This window comes from Piliocolobus tephrosceles, chromosome 10 (assembly GCF_002776525.5).
Source record: "Piliocolobus tephrosceles isolate RC106 chromosome 10, ASM277652v3, whole genome shotgun sequence".
NCBI lineage: Eukaryota > Metazoa > Chordata > Mammalia > Primates > Cercopithecidae > Piliocolobus > Piliocolobus tephrosceles.
The window spans coordinates 12,057,317-12,078,488 of NC_045443.1; the positions used below are offsets into that span (position 1 = coordinate 12,057,317).

Consider the following 21,172-nt stretch of genomic DNA (forward strand, 5'->3'; position numbering starts at 1 on the left):
TGGGTATATACCCAAAGCATTATAAATTATTCTACTACAAAGACACATGCACACATATGTTTATTGCGGTAAAAGAAATTTTTTAAAGGTGCTGCTCTGCTTAGGAGTAAGGGAAAGGGGTGTAACAAGTCAGTCCCCAACCAATTCGCCCCTCCCTGCTATCTTATGAAGACCCCTGAGGCACCCTCCCAAACTCCTGGGGCTCTTCTGAGTGAACACTGTTTGAAAACACAGACCTGAGTCAATCCCCTTGCTCTGCACAGCTGCCCAGCTGGTGACTGTCAGAATTCCTCCGAACCCTCCAGTTCCTCAGCCGGCTTTACTTTGTGTTGCATTTTATTTTTCTTTATAGTTTTTGGCCCTCCATGGCACTGTATGCTGCACTTCACTCTGTGTACACTGCCTGGCTGTCTCACTGCAGTATTGCTGTCTTTTTTCCAACAGTGCTTCCCTGCCGCACGGAACACAGTGGGAGGAAGATTTAATGGGAAAGGAATGAATGAACTGGAAAGGAACCCGAGTGTCTTGACACCAACCCAACTTGCCCTCCCAGTAGTGTGACTGTCCCCAACAACAACCAAAGCCAAGATCACATTAGGCTGCATTAGGAGATCAAATGGGCCCACCGCACTCACTGTGGCTCAAGCCTTGTCTGGAATAGTGTGTTAGATTCTAGCAGCTACATTAAAGGAAACAAATGTGGCAGAAGTGGCGTATAAATATTATTATTGAGGGATTACTTTGTGCCAGACATACTGTACATTCAGCTCATCTAGTCATGACAATTATGCTATAAAGTAATTATTATCCTCCTTTTAAATCTGGGGAAACAGAGGCTCAGCACGTTTCAATAATTTCTCCAAAGGCACACAGCTAAAGGCCTAGTATTCAAACCCCTAGAAAAGCTTGTGTTCTGTCCACCACACCTAGGTGTCCCTTGGAGGCACCCCCAAAAGGGCAAGAAGAGTATGGAGGCTCTAGAAATCATGACCAATGAGGCCAGATATGATGGCTCACGCCTGTAATCCCAGCACTCTGGGAGGCCAAGGTGGGAGGATCCCCTTGAGCTCAGGAGTTTGAGACCAGCCTAAGCAACATAGGAAGACTCTGTCTCTGCAAAAAAAAATTTTAATTATCGGGTGTGGTGGCACGTGCCTGTTGTTCCAGCTATTCGGGAGGCTGAGGTGGGAGGATTGCTTGAGCTCAAGAGTTGGAGGCTGCAGTGAGCCATGATCATGCCACTGTACTCTAGCCTGGGTGACAGCGCAAGATCATGTCTCAAAAGAAAAAAGAAAAGAGAGAGAGAAAGAAATCATGACAAATGAGATGTTCAGCCTGGAGAGAATCAGACAGACATGACATGCTGGGTGGGGAGTGAGGAGACCACGACAGCAGTCGCGGAAGAAAGAAGAGCACTCTTTGATGAGGGAAAGTGCTGAGACTCAAGGCCACTTGTCAGGTGAAGTTTAGAGGAGATTCCCAGATGGGTAGAAAAGTGGCCCAAGAAACTCTGGGCTGTGTTTTGGCCTTGCTGTGCATTTGTAGATGGAGACAATTCCCTGTGCCCACCACACACCCACACCATCCTCTGTCACCACATCTTCTGTGCCACGGGCTCTCCCGAGCTATCTGCTTGTTTATTTTCCTGTGACAAGAGGGGCAAAGCAGCGGCGGTGGCGGCGTCATAATAACTGCCCGCAAGTTGTAGCTGGAAGAATTTTCAGAATGGCTTGGTCTCTATGGTTAAAGAAACAGCTGCGGGTAGAGTGGAGTAAACAGGCCCCAGCCACAGAACACGGCAAGTGGGCACAGGACATGGGAGTCAAAGAGCATGGCCCGGGTCCAGGACGCACCAGGGCTGGGAGGAGCTGACCACAGGACCCCGCTCCCCGCAGGGCAGCGCTTCCTCCAAGGCCCTTCCCTGGCTGCGTAACTGTCCAGATTCGTGTCTCCTCATCTGTTGTAACGCACAAAAGCAGAGAGTGGAACAGGAAACTCAGAAAAAAAAAAAATGGTCTTTTCCCTCCTGAGAGTCTGCTCTGATAAAGACCCTTCCCAGAGGCTGGTCCTTGTCTCAAGCCCACTAGAAATTCTGCCACGAGTGTGAGCTTTTAGAGACACTGGGGAAACTAGAATACACGTCAGCAGCCATCTCGCTCTTGGTTGATCAAAATAGAATCATGATAGTTCTCTCTTCCCTGTCCAGAATCACCTTCTTCCCATTTTTCTGTGCCCCCTGCCGAGAAACCAACAGGGACAAGGGGTCCGAAGCAGCACTGAGAAACCACTGGAGAATGCACAAGCGTACTCGAGGTTGACAGGGCCCACGGAAAGACCCCTAAAAGTGCCCTGTCCAGGATGCGAGAGCCGCAAGGGCCTGGCAGAGTCATCTAGTCTGACCGTAAATGTATTCAACTTTAGGCCACATGCGGTCTCTGTCACAACCACTCAACAAAAGCAGCCATAGACAATGCATAATACAATGGCCATGGCTGTGTTCTCATCAAATTTGATTTATGGTTATCAAAATGTGAATTTCATATAATTTTCATACATTATGAAAACGTTACTCTCCTTCTCAATCATTTAAAAAGGGAAAAGGCATTCTCAGTCCAGCGGCCAGACGAAAACAGGCAGCGGGCTCGATTTCGCGTGTGGGCCATAGTTTGTCAATTCCTGATCTAGTCCAAGCCCTTCTCGAGGCAGAGGAGAAATCTGAGTCCCAGGAAAGGCAGCAACTGGTGGTTCAGTGTAGGATTCCCATCCACACACAGTATTCGATTCTTGTGCTGGGCTCTTGCCCATGCAAAGTGATATTTCAGCTGCCCTCATTTCCCCTGGGTATGATGTGCCTGCACTGTGAGGGCAACAGCCAGGTCTAAGCCCTGCCAACTGTAACATCTGGAATGGAACTTTAGGACTTGACCAGCTCTGTCTGTCCCATTTCTGCAGTCACTCCCAGGATGACCTTGGGCAGCTCCATCACCCTCTCCTGATCCCATCAGAAACTGCAGACATGGGAACCACCCCGGTCATCTCCAAGACTGGGTCTTTCAGTCATTGTCCCACCTTCCCCTCTCCTGGGACATTTCAGTACCAGCAGGCCCCTGGCATCTTCTCCAGCAGCCATCTCTTGGAGCAACCAGTTCTGAGGCCACCAAAGGATAGTAACTTCTGGGCAGAAAAACTAGGGATGGAAGCAAATGAGTTGTCTGTTTTCATGCAGATGAAGTCGTGGGAGGACGCGTGATTCATGTGTTGAGTACTTTTTCAATAGCATGTTTCTATCATTTCTGGAAGGCAGCAAGTTAGTTCCCCCCGCCCCCCCGAGGTGGTGGGAGAGGATGTTGTTTGTGGTTTTCCCGTTTAGAGGGGAGTTACATTTGTTTTTGTTGTTGCTTTGTTGACTTACAAATTTTTGTTTTGTTGTGTTGTGATTTGTGTCCGTGAGCAGTTGGAGATGGCGGGTTGGGAGAGAAAGTTTTGGAGAGGTAGGAGGAGGCAGAGCCCATGGACAATGCCTGCGGTGCCGATCACACAAACAAGGTCAAGGTGGTTCAAAGTCATAGTCAGATGCCTGGGGGCCTGCCAAACACCACATGCCTTGGTTAGGAAATTAGAGACAGTTTGACATCTGGGTCTTGTGTGATTGCCATCCAAAGATAAGGAAGGGAAAGAGGAGGGTCCTGGCATGGAGTTCCAAGGAGGCTCAGAGCCCCGGGCCTGCCTTGCCATCACATTAAAGAATGTGGCCGCTCTGCCCTGGAGTGGTTCCCTAGTCACACCAGGTGATGGGAGCCAGGAGCATGGGACAGAAGGAGCCTGGTCACTGTCCAGCCCAGAGTATCGCTCAGTGTTGGCTCCCCTGCCAGTCTCTCCCAGGGTATCCAACACCCAAACAGACTGGTGCCTGGAATTAGGGTATTAGGCCACTGAATCTTCTTGGGGAGCTCTAAGGGGTCTCTGGGAACTTGAATAAAAGCTGCTCCAAAAACTTCTCAGAATCCTGCACCCCTCCCTTAGCAAGCAGTATGCTGGTAAAAGGTTAACAACCAAGGATCTGGGGGAAAAAGGTCCTGATTCGTAGCATTTGCTAACTCCCGTGGTGTAAACACTCTCCTACCTTGGCCAGCTTCAAGGGGCCAGTGTGATATTAACCAGATCACAAAAATCCTGAAAATTAACATTGAGTTTTCTCAGAGCCGCTGTCCTATACCACAGCCCTGAGCCCTCTGGAACCCAAGGGGAACTCAGAAATCAGGAATCATTTGGTCCCAGGCTTTTCGGGTGCCAGAATGAATCACAAGCTCCAGGTGAAGTCACAAGCTTTATGAGTCTGCAGCACCTCACAGTGGAGGGACCCTGGTGGGGGCAGGAGAAGGCTAATTAGAAACCCTAAAAAGCCCCCAGAGAATGCAGGTAAGAGAGAAAAAGGGAGTGGGGGAAAAATGCTAGGAACTCAGGCATTCACACCTGTGTGGTCCACAAACAAAACAACAACTGTGAGGTATTTAACCACCTTTCCTTCTTATTTCCTGAGTGTGTTCCTGTCTCAGTCCATCATTTTCCAGGGAAAATCTTCCTAAGGACGTTAGGAAGCAGCTGTCCGTCCCATAGCCCTGAGAAGAGGTGCCCTGCCTCTGCAACATACTAAAGACAAGGTGGTGGCTGACATGGAGGAGTCTGTCCCCTACACACATAGGACTGCTCTGCCGGCCAGGCCCAGGCAGCACCTGGGATGATGTCCCCCTCACCTTGCTCCCTGGTCCCCTCCCTACTCAGTCCCATCTAACACACTCCTGCTTGGCTAAAGGAGGAAAATCGCACCTCCTCCAACTCCTCTGATGGCCCTACAGTCCATCCAAATTCACAAGAGTAAGGATTCTTGGATCAACACAGGCAACCCTTCCCTTGGGCAGTTTCGGCTCAGCAGGCACTCTGGGAAGACAGCCAAGCGGTAACTCACTTATGAAAGGCTTCATTCTGTGCCTGCTCTCCTCACCCAACAGCTGACATACACGGACCCCCCTCGCTGCCAGTTTAGTGGCCCTGGCTGGTCAGAACCTACTTACCTGGCCCGAGAGGCTCACCGTGTCCTGCCTCCACTCCCTTCTCCGGAGCCCTGGATTCCCTTCCATTCCTGATGCTAATGGCCTCGAACACTCATTTAATCTCTTCGGACTACGGTTTCCTTATCTGGAACACACAAATGGTTGGACTTTAATAATATTCCATACAAGTTTTATAGAAAAATAAGATTTGTTTGGAACTTTAAAGTGATCAAGTATTTTCACTTAATCATTATAAAGAGTATGTGATATAAGCAGTAATATTAGATAATATTAGGAACTGAGGCTCAGAAAGGCTGGGAAACACATCCAAGATTACCTGGATAACAGGCAGCCCTCCCAGACTCGATCTCATTCCTCTGACAACCAACACTGCACGCAGACACCTGAGCAAGTTGCTACACCTGGGATCCCGCAGCAGCGTCTCACAGCTGTTCCTCACTTCGCATTCATGTCCCTTTGATTCACCAGTTTAACACAATAAATTCCATTCATTCTAGGCTGAGAGACTAACGTGAATATGCTCAACATCAAGGAGAAAACGAGGGTCTGTCCCGAGCAAAGTTGGTGAATGAGCGCCGTTTACATTCCCTGAGCCCCCGACCTTCTGTGCACAATTCTATGCCCTATACCTTTGCCTTTGGAATCTAACATTCTTCCTTGTCTTTTTTTTTTTTAGAGGCAGGGTCTCTTGCTGTGTCACCAAGGCTGGAATGCAGTGGCACAATCATGGCTTACTGCAGCCTCAAACTCTTGGACTCAAGCGATCCTCTTGCCTCAGCCTCCCAAGTTGAGGACTACAGGCATGAGCCACTGCATCTGGCAGCTTTCTTGTCTTAATACTGTTCTAGTCCCTCCAAAACAACAACAACAACTAATTTTTTTTTTTTTTTTTATAGAGATGCGGTCTCACTATGTTGCTCAGGCTGATCTCAAACTCCTGGGTTCAAGCAATCCACCCGTCTCGGCCTTCCAAAGCTCTGGGATTATAGGCATGAGTCACCGCACCTGGCCTATTTCACGTAGTTCTTGCCCTTAGCCCTATGCTGCCCTCTCTACCTTGGGGCCGAATTTTTCCATCTGCCCCAAGTGCTGTATTCTTATAACCATCCCGACTCTTTATTTATCATATGTCGTGGATGCCAGCGAGACCCTCCTCTACACACACACTCAAGAAGGTTAAGGCAAGAGGACGAAACAAAAACAGGGACAATTTACTGCCCTTTACATAGCACTTTGTCATAACAATACCCTTCAAAAGCCCTCACTGAACGGTGAGAACAATCCAATGAAGTAGGTTTTGTTATGCCTGTTTTTATGGATAAGGACACGGAGGCTCAAAGACTTTATAGATCATTCACCTAGTAAGTAGAAGAGCCAGAATGGAAATCCATGTTCATCTGACTCCAAAGGCAATGGAATGGCCAGGCCCCCTCCCTAGGAAATTATCTAACAGGACTCTTCGAGGGTATTTACCTTTTTTTTTTTTTTTTGAGACTGAGTCTTGCTCCGTTGCCCAGGCCAGAGTGCAGTGGTGCAATCTCGGCTAACTGCAAGCTCCGCCTCCCTGGCTCACGCCATTCTCCTGCCTCAGCCTCCCGAGTAGCTGGGACTATAGGCGCCTGCCACCACGCCCGGCTAATTTTTTGTATTTTTAGTAGAGACGGGGTTTCCCCGTGTTAGCCAGGATGGTCTCTATCTCCTGACCTCGTGATCTGCCTGCCTTGGCCTGCCAAAGGGCTGGGATTACAGGCGTGAGCCACCACGCCCGGCCAGGATATTTGCCTTTTAACAGGAGTGTCTTGAAGCCAGGGTCTCACAAAGCAGGAAACAGAGCTCTCAGGGGTCATACCGAATACCTGCTGATGCAATCGTACGGACCCAGTGGGTTTGAAGCAGGGTGGCCTCTTTCTGCACCAATTAAATAGTCATCAGTTCTACCGACCATAACACCAACCATAAATGTAAACAAAGAAGTCCTGATCCCATGGGTCTGGACACTAAAAATCATGAGGTCCCCAAACTTAGAGAAGTTCTGGAAGAGAACATGTCAAAGTTCTGGCTTTGCCCCAGATGCTATAGGAAACTGTACGTAGCAAGATTTCTCCATTATTGCCCAGTCCATGGAAATAGCAACCAGGCAGCACCTTCTAACATCCCTTGCCATCTGAGACCTGTGGTGGAGACCCTGGTTTTCATTTATTATGCATGAACCCAAAGTACAGACTTGCAGACCTTCCTAGAAATGAGTAGTAAGTTCAGACCATCAGAATATTCAGAAATCTGATGTATTTCAGAGACTTTAGCAGTAAAAAGGGATCAGAACACTAGAATAGCTGTCTGGTGAAATCTGAGAGCTTTGTTCATAACGACGTTATGATTCTGTTAATGAGATTTGGCGAGGTATTAACCATCTTGGTAGACCAATAATGGTTGGCTACCATGGAGTTTAGACTGGGAAACAGAAAACTGAACTGTTATCAGAAAAGTTTGAGATACTTTCTTACACTTTTTGTACAAGATGAAAGCCTGCAAAAGATGAGGCTCCAAAGATATGGAGACAACCTAAATGTCCATCAATGGATGAATGGATAAAGAAAATGTAGCATATATATACAATGGAATATTACTCAGCCTTAAAGGGCCGAGGGCGGGATCCTGTCATTTACAACACGGATGAACCTGGAGGACATTATGCTAAGTGAAATAAACCTGATTCAGAAAGACAACTACTGCATGATCTGACTTATGGGAAAAATCTAAAATAGTCTAACTCACAGAAGCAGAGAGTAGACCAATGGTTGCCAGGGGATAATAGGCAGGGAAAATGGGAAGATATTGGTCAAAAGGTAAAAAGTTTTAGTTATGCAAGATGAATAATTTCTGGAGGTCTATTGTACAGCACGGTAACTATAGTTAATAACACTGTATTGTATACTTGAAACTTGCTAAGAGGTAAGATCTTAAATACTCCCATCACAAAATAAGAGAAAATGGCTACTGTGTGAGGTGATAGAGATGTTAATAGCTTGACTGTGTGATCATTTAATCATGTATACATATATCAAAACATCAGTTGTACACCTTAACTATACATAATTTATATTTGTCAATTATACTCCAGTAAAGTTAAGGGAAATGGAAAAAGATGAGGTTCCATAAATCATCTGAGCATATCAGGCAGTGAAACATGCAGGTGTTGAGAATACAAACATAATTATCTGCTGGGTGAGGTGGCTCACGTCTTTAATCCTAGCACTTTGGGAGGCCAAGGCAGGCAGATCACCTGAGGTCAGGAGTTTGAGACCATCCTGGGCAACATGGTGAAACCCTGTCTCTACTAAAAATACAAAAATTAGCTGGGCGTGGTGGCAGGCACCTGTAATCCCAGCTATTTGGGAGGCTGAGGCAGGAGAATCGCTTGAACCTGGGAGGTGGATGTTGCAGTGAGTCAAGATTACACCACTACACTCCAGCCTGGGCGACAGAGTGAGAGACCGAAAAATAATACTAATAAAATAAAATTAATAATAATAAAATACAACCATAATTACCTAGTGTGTGGCCTTTGCTGGAGAAAGGCTAGGCACACTGCCCAAGAGCAGGCCTTAATACCATGACCTGAACCAGTGGGGCTGGACTCAAGGGTTCAAGGGTGCAGAGTGAGAGGAGAAATGGCAAAGGGAAGCTGAGGACAGCTGCTCCGGTGAACTCAAGGAAGCCACCTGAGATGGGGAGGGAAGGAAAAGGGAATTAGTAGAGCTTCAGGGAAATGCAGAGGAGAAGTCTGATTTCACCAGGTGGTAGAAATAAAAGAAAAGGGAAAACAGAAGCCACGTTGTGGTGGTCAGTGCTGCAAGAAGGACTCTAGCAGAGATCGCTTCTAATGAGAAGAGGAACCACGGCCAGCAAGCCTGGCTCCAGGAGGAAAGTTCTGTGAGGTCCATGAAAGAGGAAGTAGGGGAGGAATCGCTGTTGAAATTCTCATTGTGGGCCGGGCGCAGTGGCTCAAGCCTGTAATCCCAGCACTTTGGGAGGCCGAGACGGGCGGCTCATGAGGTCAGGAGATCGAGACCATCCTGGCTAACACGGTGAAACCCTATCTCTACTAAAAAAAAAAAAAAAATTACAAAAAACTAGCCGGGCGAGGTGGCGGGCGCCTGTAGTCCCAGCTACTGGGAAGGCTGAGGCAGGAGAATGGTGTTAACTGGGGAGGCGGAGCTTGCAGTGAGCTGAGATCCGGCCACTGCACTCCAGCCTAGGCGACAGAGCCAGACTCCGTCTCAAAAAAAAAAAAAGAAATTCTCATTGTGAATGGACGGATCCCAAGCCCTGGAGGAATGGGCAGAAAAAAGAAAGCAAAGAAAAAGAAATGTTAAAAGAAGCCTTCAAAGCCTAATTAAATTCATATAAAGAGGATAAAGAGTAATTCAGAGAAGCAATGTGAAAAAAGAAACACTAAAAAGAAGGTAAGAGGTACCACCTGAAGGACCCTAGGGAAAGAAAAACTGGCCATACGTTTGTGTAAGAAATCTAGGTATTACCTGATTGAAGCAGTTTATTCACCAGGAACTAGGAAAGGAATTGGCTCTGTGGATTTCCTTACCAGATAATTTTCAAAGTGAAATGTTTGCTTACAGTGTATTATAGGGAACTTCCAAAGATGTATAGGATCTGGATCTGATGATACATAACAATGCTTATGACCTAAAGCAGCAAAACGATTCACTTCATGGAAATGCATATTCCCCAAAAGAAATCCTTATAGCCCCTTAAAGAAATTTTCAAGAGCAAAGCCATGTACAAACATATGAACTGCTTCCTAAATGCCACAAGAAAGGTACAGGTGGAGGGAGTAGAGGAAGATTTCCACGGATTCTTAAGAAAAAAATGAAATGGGAAATCTAAGAAGAGTTCCCAACAAGCCAAATAATGCAGGTTTCAAGAGCACAGAACTGAACGGGGTTTATTTAAACACACATGCCAGCTGCTGCCACAGGGCTACCAAATGGAAACTGAGCCAGGAGGGTGGGCCAGTTTCTCTGTACAAGAAAGAACAGAGGTTGTGACATGTAACAGGAATGATGTTTCCATTTTTATTTTATGAAGGTAACAGCCAAAATTCACCTCTGAAAACCTAAGTTTGGCAGTGGTATAAAGAAGGGAGGAAATTCCTGATGGAACAAGAAGGGATTAAAAACAAAAGAGGAGAGATCAGGGGGAGGGCAGGCCTCTGATCTTCCCAGGCTGGCAGTGGTGGGCAAGTAAGAAAATGGTGTGAGCAGATGCTCAAGGAAAGTGGCCCTGAAATCAAAGGCTTTAAAGAGATAAGCAGAGTCCCTTAAGCAAAGCAATAAACAGAGAAACCAGGATGAATACATTGGAATCAAAATGATGAATTGTAAAATACCACAGAGAGGTTTCTAGAATAGTGTCCAGAGATGGAAATGGGGAAAAGAGAAAGATACAGCAGAAATAAATTGCATACAAGATTCTAGTGTGTGCTAGAAATGCAGGGGGGAAGAGTGATGGTAAAATTAAAAGAAAGAAGTGGATAGATTTTAGTGGCATGATTGAAATGGATAATGAAGGGGATCTTTATGAAACTGTTGCCAGGAGAAGGAAAGATATAGAAAGTGAAAAAAAAGACTGTAGGTTAATTCCAGTATGACAAGAATGATAAAGAAATGCATGGATTCTCAGCCAACAGCCCGTATCAAGAGACAAGCATGTTCTGGCTGTGTGTGAAGGGCACGCCACGCCTGGGGCTCTCCCTGCCAACGCCTGCAGACTTTTGCTCCTCATCTGGGCCTCGAAGCGCACCTGTTTTCAGCGACACATGGGGAACAGGGTCAAAAGATGAGTAAGGCCAGGAGCAGTGGCTCACGCCTATAATTCCAACACTTTGGGAGGCCAAGGCGAGTGAATCACTTGTGGCCAGAAGTTTGAGACCAGCCTGGCTAAAACAGCAAAACCGCATCTCTGCTAAAGATACACAAAATTAGTCAGGTATGGTGCACACCTGTATAATCCCAGCTACTGAGGCTGAGGCACGAAAATCACTTGAACCTGGGAGGCAGAGGTTGCAGTGACTGAGATCACACCATGGCACTCCAGCCTGGGTGACAGAAGTGAGACTCGGTCTCAAAAAAAAAAAAAGGATAAAATGATACTTATGTCTTCCTTGGTCCCATCGACAAACATTTATCAAGAGATGTCTATGTGCCAAGCACAGTGCTTGATACTGAGAAAATACAAGAATTAATAAGCAACATAGATATTCTGACAAAAATGGAAACAAAAAGGGGAGGAGGTCTACAATGTAGAATTTTCCAGATAAGACAGAGCCAAGTTCAAAGCCATGAAAATGAGAGTCAATGTGAAATATGATAGAATTGGAGATACCAAGGTGGACACAAGATGACCATATATTCTCCTCGAAGGGGAACAAGATAGGAAAGGAAACTGGGAAACAAAAAGCGGAGGTAACGTCAAGAGCCTCTACTGGGGCTCTAATGGGCTGTAACCTGAGTCCCAGTCCTTACTCAGCTGGTTCCAAGGTGATCTTGAGCAAAGTGTTTCTGTGCTGCTAGCCTTGGTTCCCTCAACTATAAAATAAACCAATGATGTCTAACTTGTGGTTGTCACCACGACAGAGTAAGGGATATTGGTTGTGCCCTCCTTCCATAAACAACAATAAAACTGGACAAATTATATGGAACTGTTTTCAGGTGCAATGCTACAGATGGTGCAGGGATGTGACCCTTGAGAGAAGAAACACAAAAGGTGAAACCCACATTTACTCTGGCCTCCTGCCTGGGACTTTCCAACCACAGCACGCGGAAGTGGAGCCCAAACTGAGGATGGAGGCAAGAGACGGAAGGTTAGGGCTGCTGCAGGGATGGAGTGTGTGGGACAAGGTACGAGAGAGGCAGGAGCTGCACAGAGCAGAAATCCAAAAATCTGCAGAGGAGATTACCTGAATCTAGTTGAAAACAAAACTGCACACATACAGGGTAACGTTTTCACAAAGTCTCATAGAGAATAGGTAGCAGGGGCAAGGCACAGTAGCTCACGCCTATAGTCCCAGCACCTTGGGAGAGGCTGAGGCAGGAGGATTGCTTGAGCCCAGGAGTTCAAGACCAGCCTGGGCAATATAGCAAGACCTCATCTCTACAAAAAATGTTAAAAATGAGCTAGGTGTGGTGGCATGCACCTATAGTTCCAGCTACTTGGGAGGCTGTGGCAGGAGGATCCCTTGAGCCCAGGAGCTTCAGGCTGCAGTGGGCTAAGATTGTGCTGCTGCACTCCAGCCTGGGTGACAGAGTGAGACCCTGTTTCTTTAAAAAAAAAAAAAAAAAGAGAGAGAGAGAGAGCGAGAGAGAGAAACAATAGGTAGTAGGAGCTGTGCACTGAACAGAGATTCCAGAGGTCACACGGTGGGAAGAGACACAGTGTTCTCAGTGTCCATGGTGGAAAGAGCTTGATGAACAGCCTGGGCTTTCAACAGAGGCCTGGGAAAGGCCACACCTGTGGAGCTGGGCCACCCCAGCACTAGAGAGGGGCCGCACTGGACCCACCAAAACAAAACAAAATTCCAACACTCAATAATGGATCCAAGCAAATCCACCAATAAATTAACCACCTGCCAAAACAAATGCAATGATCCTTAAAGGAAGATAATAAAACCATAGTGTTTGACCTGTAATAAAAAATTACTCAATGTGGAACAAGGAGGAAACAAACAGAATAGAAAGTAGCCAATAGAAAGAATCCCAGAGGTGATACAGATGGAATTAGCAAACAAAAACTTTAACATGACTAAATATATTCAAGAATTTAAAGGAAAAAAATGGACATAAGGAATGAAAAACAGTTACTCACTGGAAAATAGACATTATGAAAAGAAACAAGATGAAAATCATGGGACTCAAAAATCTACACTAACTGGCTGGGCACAGTGGCTCACACCTGTAATCCCAACACTGTGGGAGGCCCAGCCAGGAAGATCATTGAGGCCAGGAGTTCAAGACCAGCCTGGCCAACATGGTGAAACTCTGTCTCTACTAAAAATAAAAAATGTAAAAAAAAAAAAAAAAGAACTGAGCATGGTGGTGGAAGCCTGTAATCCCAGCTACTGGGGAGGCTGAGGCAGGAGAATCATTTGAACCCAGGAGATAGAGGTTGCAATGAGCCAAGATGGCACCACTGCACTCCAGCCTGGGCAGCAGAGCAAGATTCTGCCTAAAAAATATGTATATATGTGTGTCTAAAATAACTGAAATAAGTAACAAGATGGGCTTAACAGAAGATTAAACACTGCAAAAGAAAAGATTAGTAGACTTGAAGACAGAATAATAGAAATTATTCAAATTGATGCACATAGAGTGAAAAAGGACTAGAATAAAAGAATAGAGCTTGAGTTACCTATGGGACATCATTAACCAGTCTAACAGATACATAACTGTAGTCTCAGTAGGAAAGCAAAGAGGAATTGGGGCAGAAGAAATATTTCAAAAAATAATGACCTCCTAATGTGACAAAAAAAGTACCAATCCACTGATCCAAGAATCTCAATGTATCTTAATCAAGATAAACACAAAGAAACCACATTTAAGCACATCATAACCAAACTGCTGTAAAACAATGATGAAGAAAATATCTTAAAAGAATTCAGGGAACGAAAAAAAAAATCCCCCCTGACTCCAGTGGTGCAATAATGAGAATTATCACTGACATCTCATCAGAAACGTTGCAATCCTGAAGTTAACAGAATGACATCTTTGCAGTTCTAAAAGAGAAAAAACTGCGAACTTAGAATTCTACATCCAGTGGAAATATCCTTCAAAAATGAAGACAAAATGAATAAATAAAATCTGAGATAACTTATCACTTGCACAATGAAAAATATTAAAGAAAGTTCCTCAAGCCAAAGGAAAAAGATACCAGACAGAAACAGATCTATAATATGCAAAGGAAAGTGCCAGAAATGGTAAATCTATGTGGTCACTATAGAACACTTTATTTTTTAATTTCTTTCAACTACATTGTCCGCTTAAAGCAAAAATAGAGTCTTACTAATTCAAGTCAGACTGTGCTCAGCTAAGGAACTGAAATAAAACAGAGTTGTAGGTTAGAAGTCAATAGAGGAAATAGAATACTCACACGCACTTCATTAATCCAAAAAGAGACAGGAGAGTCGGCAGGAAGGAACAAAGAATAGATGGGAAAATCTAGAACAAATAGCAAGATGGTGGAACTAGACCTGACCTAACTCAGTGCTACGGTGAATGAAACAAAACCATGGCAATGGAGTTCTGGTCCAGCTGCCCTCATCACACATGTGAGGCTCTGGCTGCGCATCTCTGGATGAAGGGGAGGAAAGTGACAATGATGATTGGAAGCATCCTTAGGCCTCCCCAGAAGCAGATGTCACTCTGCTTCCTGTATAGCCTGCAGAACTGTGAGCCAATAATACCTCTTTTCTTACAAATTACTCAGTCTCAGGAGTGCAAGAACGGTCTAGCACACCAGATATGTGGCTTACACAAATCCTTTAACCTCAGTTTCATCATACATAAAATGAGGATAATAATAACCACCTAGCAAGACTGTTGTGAACATTCTAGAAATAATGTTAAAAGTGCCTAGCTCACCACCTGGCCTATAGTAATTCAGCAGCTCTCAACTTGAGAACAAGACACACATTAGAATCTAGGTGGCAAGAGGAGGGTATTTCTAACTAGTCCCAGCCTACCTCCCACTCATATCCTGATTCCCCCAGAAGGACGTGCCTACCTCTTCTAAACCCATTACCCTGGACAAAGAAACACTATGTCCCATGCATAATATAAAGTGTGGGGGTGTGTTTTGCATGTGAATGGTGCATAGGTGGAATAAAGTTTGAGAATCACTCTGTAAGCATTCATCTCAGTTCAACACTTATAAAGCACCTACTGTGTGCCAGGCTCATAAAAAACTAATTTGGATTATTTCCACATAATGATAGAGGTATGTATAAAATGCTAAGAGAATATAACACAGGAGAAGGCACTCAGCCTGGGGGTCAGGAAGGCCCACAAGCCTTGGCAGTTACCTGGCCTAACAGGTGAGAAGGTCATCTTAGGAGAACAGAAAGGTGTAAGTTGGCAATAGCATGGTGTGTGCAGGGAACTAGGATCCAAGCATTAAACAGGGTCAAGGAATTGAATATCTGGGAGAGGCAGACAAGGGCAAGTTCATGAAAGACATGCAAAGAAACCCACTTAATCCTGTGGGTGGTGAGAGCCACAGAAGAGCATGACAGAAAGGAGACCCAGGTCCCTCTGTGCTCCAGGTCAGTATCTCTGAAAGCAGTTCCCAAGCTAAATTTCATGATGAAAGCACAGGGAGCCTCAGAGAGCTCAGCCTCCAGAGGAATTCATTCCTCAGGGGCAGTGTGCACTGCCCACTCAACTTTGCTTCTCAAGCACCCACCCAGGTCTGACCCCACTGGAGGCACTAGGTTCATCGTACAGAACGGATATTAATAAACTTCCTTATCCAGAACTTGTGCAATAGCCGAGCATAGTGGCTTATGCCTGTAATTGCAATACTTTGGGAGGCCAAGGCAGGCAGATTGCTTAAGCCCAGGAGTTCTAGACCAGCCTGGGCAACATGGTGAAGGCCCATCTCCACAAAACTACAAAAATTAGCCAGGCATGGTGGTGCACGCCTGTGGTCCCAGCTACTAAGGAGGCTGAGGTGGGAGGATCTCGAGTCTAGGAGGTCAAGGCTGCAGTGAGCCATGATTGCACCATTGCACTCCAGCCTGGGCAACAGAGTGAGACCCTGTCTCCAAAACAACAACACAAGAAGCAGAACCTGTGCATTTTTAACATTATCTCCAACTATGGGATTCATTCAATTACAAAGTTTTATTAACCACCAAGTAGGGAGGGAAGATATGAACACAAATACAGTCAGGGCTTTATGACAGGGAGACAGCTGGGAAATGCACCCTTAGGCAATTTTGTGGTGTGAACATCACAGAGTGCACTCACGGAAGCCTGGATGGTACAGCCTACAGCCTACAACACAAATAGGCTACAGTGTACAGCCCATTGCACCTAGGCTACAAACCTGTACAGCAAGTAACTGTACTGAATATCATAGCCACTTGTAACACGATGGTGAGTATTTGTGTATCTAAACAAATCTAAACATGAAAAAGGTACAGTATAAATACAGTATAAAAGATTAAAAATGATACACCCGTATAGGGCACTTACCAAAATGGCTGTTTCAGAACTTGAAGTTATTCTCGGTGAGTCAGTGAGTGAGTGGTGAGTGAATGTGAGGGATTAGGATATTATTGTCCACTACTGTAGCCTTTATAAACACAGTACACTTAGGCTACACTAAGTTTATTTTTAAAATAAAGTAACTGAGCTATAACATGACAATGGCTACAGTGTCACTAGGTGAAAGGAATTTTTCAGCCCCATTAGAATCTTACGGGACCACCTTCATACATACAGTCGGTTTTTGACTGAAACATCCTTATTCAGCACGTGAATGTAATTGCAGTGAAGTGAAAGATAAAGATTATAGTTCTAGTGAATCCAGAGTGCTTTAGGGGATGAACTGTTAGGGAAAGCCAGAAAAGTCTCCACCATGGAAAAAATATTTGGCCTGGGTCTTGAAGGATAAATAGGAAGTCAGCACTCAGAGACAGGTGCCAGTGTTTTTCAGCCTGAGGCAGGGAGGTATGAGAGACAGCTGGAAGGGTTTGAGAATGCATGGTGAGAACTTACACTCGCTGGGGAGTAGATATAAGAATGCAGTGGACCTAGCACTGTGATTTTTCGACCTGGGCTACACATCAGAAACACCTAGGGAGCTTTTAAAACTTCCAGGGCCCAAACCACATTCCGAACCAATTAAATCAGAATGTCTGGGGCTAGGAGCCAGTCATCAGTATTTTTTTTTTTAAGCTCCCAAAGTGATTCCAATGTGCTGCCAAGTCTCAGAACCACTAGTCTAGAAAGGAGGGATAAGGATTTCCAGCAGCTCCAGAGGGCCGGCCCACCTGGTGACCCTGCAATCCTGGCACACACCACCCCCCACCCCGCCGCCTGGGAGAAAGACCGGCCACACCACAGCCATCGGCTGTTTCCTGCTGCTCCTTTCCCCACACCAGCATTTTGCTCTGAAATGGTGGTTCTCAAAGTGTGGTCCCCAGACTGTAGCATCAGCCTCACGGGGAAGTTGTTAAAAATGCAAATTTCCCAGCCGCACCCTGGACCCACTCACCCAAAAACTCTGGGAGCCCAGCAACTGAGGCATGCTAAGGTTGGTGGAGCCGCTGCTCTGGAACACGGATCCCTCCCAAACTGCAGCAAAGCAAGTGCCTGGGTGTGGCTCTGGCTGTGCAGGTGCTACTAGAATCTGCTAGAGTCACTGATTGTCAGAAGAAATGCCGTGGGAGCTGGTTTGGGGGCCTCCACGTTGGTGGTCACCACCAGGCAGTGGCCTTTGGCCTGGAATAGAAGGTACCAGAGGGCTGATAGCTCAGTTTTTTATGGTACCAAGAGAAGACTTTCAGATTGGAGGTATGGGATTTTGTTTATTTTTTAATCCTCTTTTAATACAAAGTGGCCCCTTGAAAGCAAACTTTCAAGATATCTCACATCAGAACTGGCCGGGAAATCCAGCATGTGGACAGACACGGATATGCCATGTGCACTTTTCCGTTGGAGGAAGGGGGTAGGCTTGGGTGCTGGAGGGTGTTGCCTGGGGGCGGAGCGATAAGGAAGAAAGGGCACTGCTGGTTCACATCTCATCCATCCCCCTCTCCCAGGCCCCAACCAGGCTGGAATTAAAGGACCCTGGGAGGAAAATAAGGAAAGCAACAAAGGAAATGAGTTCCCCATATAGAAAGGGAAATTGCCGTTCCCCTTAAGGTCAGACTGGCCCGAAATAAAGGGCTGGTGCGCCCTAGCGACCGCCTCTGCTGAAGCCCTAACGCTGGAGCTCTGTTGCCCTCGCAGAATAACCAGGACTTTGTTGCAGCCGGAACCGGCCACGTCTTGATTCCACACTCCCTTGAGGAGCCAGCCAGCTCCACACTTACTCAAAGAATCCGAAGAGCACCAAGTGGATTCTCTGCCACACGACTGAAGAGAGCAAACTGTCTGGGGGGTTTTCCACCTCTTTTCAGCTCAACTATTCTGATCTGAAGTACTGGACCCGTTTTGTTTTTCTTGTTTTTTTCCTGCTTCAGTAATCTGGAAAAATCCAGCAGGTCTGAAAAACTGTTGGGCTTGACAGCGTGTGTGTATCGCCACCTGGTGGCCACAGCTTATCAAAACAGCTTCCTTCCGGGGCTCTTGTGGATGTACATCAAAGGCTCCGGCTTCCAGACAGGTACACATCCTGTTCTCATGCCCGGCTCACTTTCCCGTGGGAATGTCAGCCATTCTGATTTGCCTTGGCTGAAAACCTCCTGTCTTTGCATGGAAAAAAAACACAAATAATATGAACAAGCAACAGAGTTTTCTTTCTCTCTTAAGTAACCAAGCATTTAAAATCTTCTAAAGCACACATTTCCCTAATTGAGAAAGGAAGTAGAAGAAAAATTTCTGGCTGAACTTACAAATCATAGTAAATGGTCGGAAATACCTTCTCCTTTACCAAGATTCCTGGGGTCCTAGTGTAGAGGAGACTTCAGTTGCCCTTGACACTACAACATCCTGACTAAAAGCCTGTTTCCAAGGTGATATTTGATAGACATGAAGGACCCGGGTGGAAAAGAAGTTGGTCTGGATGGCACGGCAAGCAGTGGAACACGCAGGCTATGAGGCATCAGGAGAAACCAGTTCTGGTCCTGGCACTGCTACCAAACTGCTGTGGGACCTTGGGAAGTTACCTAAACTTTGTGGATCCCAACGCCCTAGATTCGTTAATTTCTTTCTACTTTTTCCCATAAAAAAATTTTTTACTTTTTCCCATAAAAATTCCATGTTTTTGAAAGATGTTGCCCACCAAAATGCAACTCTAAAATAGGAGCTTAATAAGCTTTCTGTCTTGAGGAATCAGACGTATAAATGTCAGGCAGGCCTTCTGATGATCATGATGCAACCAGAGTTACCACAGTGAGTCCACATCACAGAGAAAGGCGAACATACTTGATCCTCTCTTAACCTGGTCTCCCACCCATGAATGACTTTGGTTAGGATTTCAGCATGTTGAAACTAACCCACAGACCCTAGTTACAACTTTCCTAGGACCTGAGAGCTGGGGAATCCCAGTTTGGAAACCAACAAACTAGAAAATCTTGAAGGTAGCTCTAGCTCTCATGAACTAAAACAGTAAAGATGGAAGACTGTGGTATGTACATGCAGGCAGAGTCTTGATTTGAGAAATGGCATTACCAGGAATTAACATTTCAGAAATGCCAGCTCCGTGTCAGGATTTTTTATTTTATTATGTATATTTGTCATGGACAACGTGTTTTGGAATATGTATACATTGTGGAATGGTTAAATAAAGCTAATTACATATACACGTGCTCACAAAGTTATCGTTTTGGGGGTGACTTAAAATCTCTCAGCGATTTTCAAAAATACATGTTATTAACTATAGTTGCAATGTTGTACAATAGATCTCTTGAACATGTATTCCTCTTGTCTAACTGAAAGTTTATGTTCTTTGACCATCGCCCCAACTGCCCCTCAACAAGCCTGAAAGCCTTGGTAACCCCTATTCTACTCTCTACATCTATGAGTTCAACTTTTTAAGATTCCACATGTAAGTGAGATCATGCAGTATTTGTCTTTCTGTGCCTTTCACTTAGCATAATGTCCTTTGGGTTCATCTGGGTCACAAGCAACAGGATGTCCTCCATTTTAAAAGACTGAATAGTATTCCATGGTGTATTTTCTTTATCCAACCCCATTTTCTTTATTCATCCATCCGTTGATGAACACTTAGCTGGTTTCAAATCTTGGCTATTGTGAATAGTGCTGCAATGAACATGGCGGTACAGATAGCTCTTCAACATACCAATTTTATTTCCTTTGGATATATATACCCAGGAGTGGGATTGCTAGATCATATGGTAGTACTATTTTTAATGTTTTGAGGAACCTCCATACTGTTTTCCGCAATGGCTGTGTTAATTGACATTCCCACCAGTGCACAAGGCTTCCCTGTTCTCCACAACCTTGCTAGCATTTGTTATCTTTCATATTTTTGATAACAGCATTCCAACAGGCATGAGGTGATCTCTCATTGTGGTTTTCATATGTATTTCGCTGATAAAGTTAGTGCAGAAGTTTTAAATACAGAATCACAGTTAGTCCTGATAATAAGCTCTAAATGCAGATAAGGAAAGAACTGCAGGGAAGTTAAAGGTCTCCACCTTACAGCTGAGACCAGAACCAGGTCTGTATCATTTCAGAGCACATAATCTTTCAAAGGAACCTGACAAAATCACAGCAATTTTTAGGTTCACAGAGAACAGGCAAAAAACAAATAGACAGAAAGCAATGATAGTAATTTCCAAGTGTGAACCAGTAATCCAAACTAAACATATTTTGTTTAATGAATATCCTGGATTCTACTATATTTCTCCAAGTCCCCATCTTCTTAAAACATAGCATTTGGGGTTTAGTAGTTATTGATAAACGTTTTGCATATCTATGCACTGTTAATTCTTTTTACTGCATATTATTTTATTGTAGTAAAGCCAATTTTCTGACATTTATCTGAAAGCAAACTGTGAAGTACTTCCATTCTACTTCCTGGTGATTTTTAGTGACCTGGTGCCATTTGAATGTATGTGTCCTCTAAAATTCATATGTTGAAACTTAAACATATTGATTTAATACAATCAATGTACAAATACATTGATTTGAACGTATGTGTACTCCAAAATTCATATATTGAAACTTAAACATATTGATTTAATACAATCAATGTACAAATACATTGATTTGAATGTATGTGTCCTCCAAAATTCGGATGTTGAAACTTAAACATATTGATTTAATACAATCAATGTACAAATACATTGATTTGAATGTATGTGTCCTCCAAAATTCATATGTTGAAACTTAAAC

General features: G+C 44.8%; 1 long non-coding RNA gene across 1 annotated transcript in view; it reads right to left on the minus strand.

Moving 5' to 3' along the window:
* The window catches only part of LOC111552120, a 132,307-nt gene extending 114,808 nt beyond the window's left edge, over positions 1-17,499 (minus strand). Inside the window, exons 1-2 of the long non-coding RNA XR_002734551.1 lie at positions 17,364-17,499; positions 5,073-5,196 (exon numbers count right to left, since the gene is read on the minus strand). This is a non-coding gene — a long non-coding RNA (uncharacterized LOC111552120). The remainder of the gene's footprint in view (positions 1-5,072; positions 5,197-17,363) is intronic.
* Between the last annotated feature and the right edge of the window lie 3,673 nt (positions 17,500-21,172).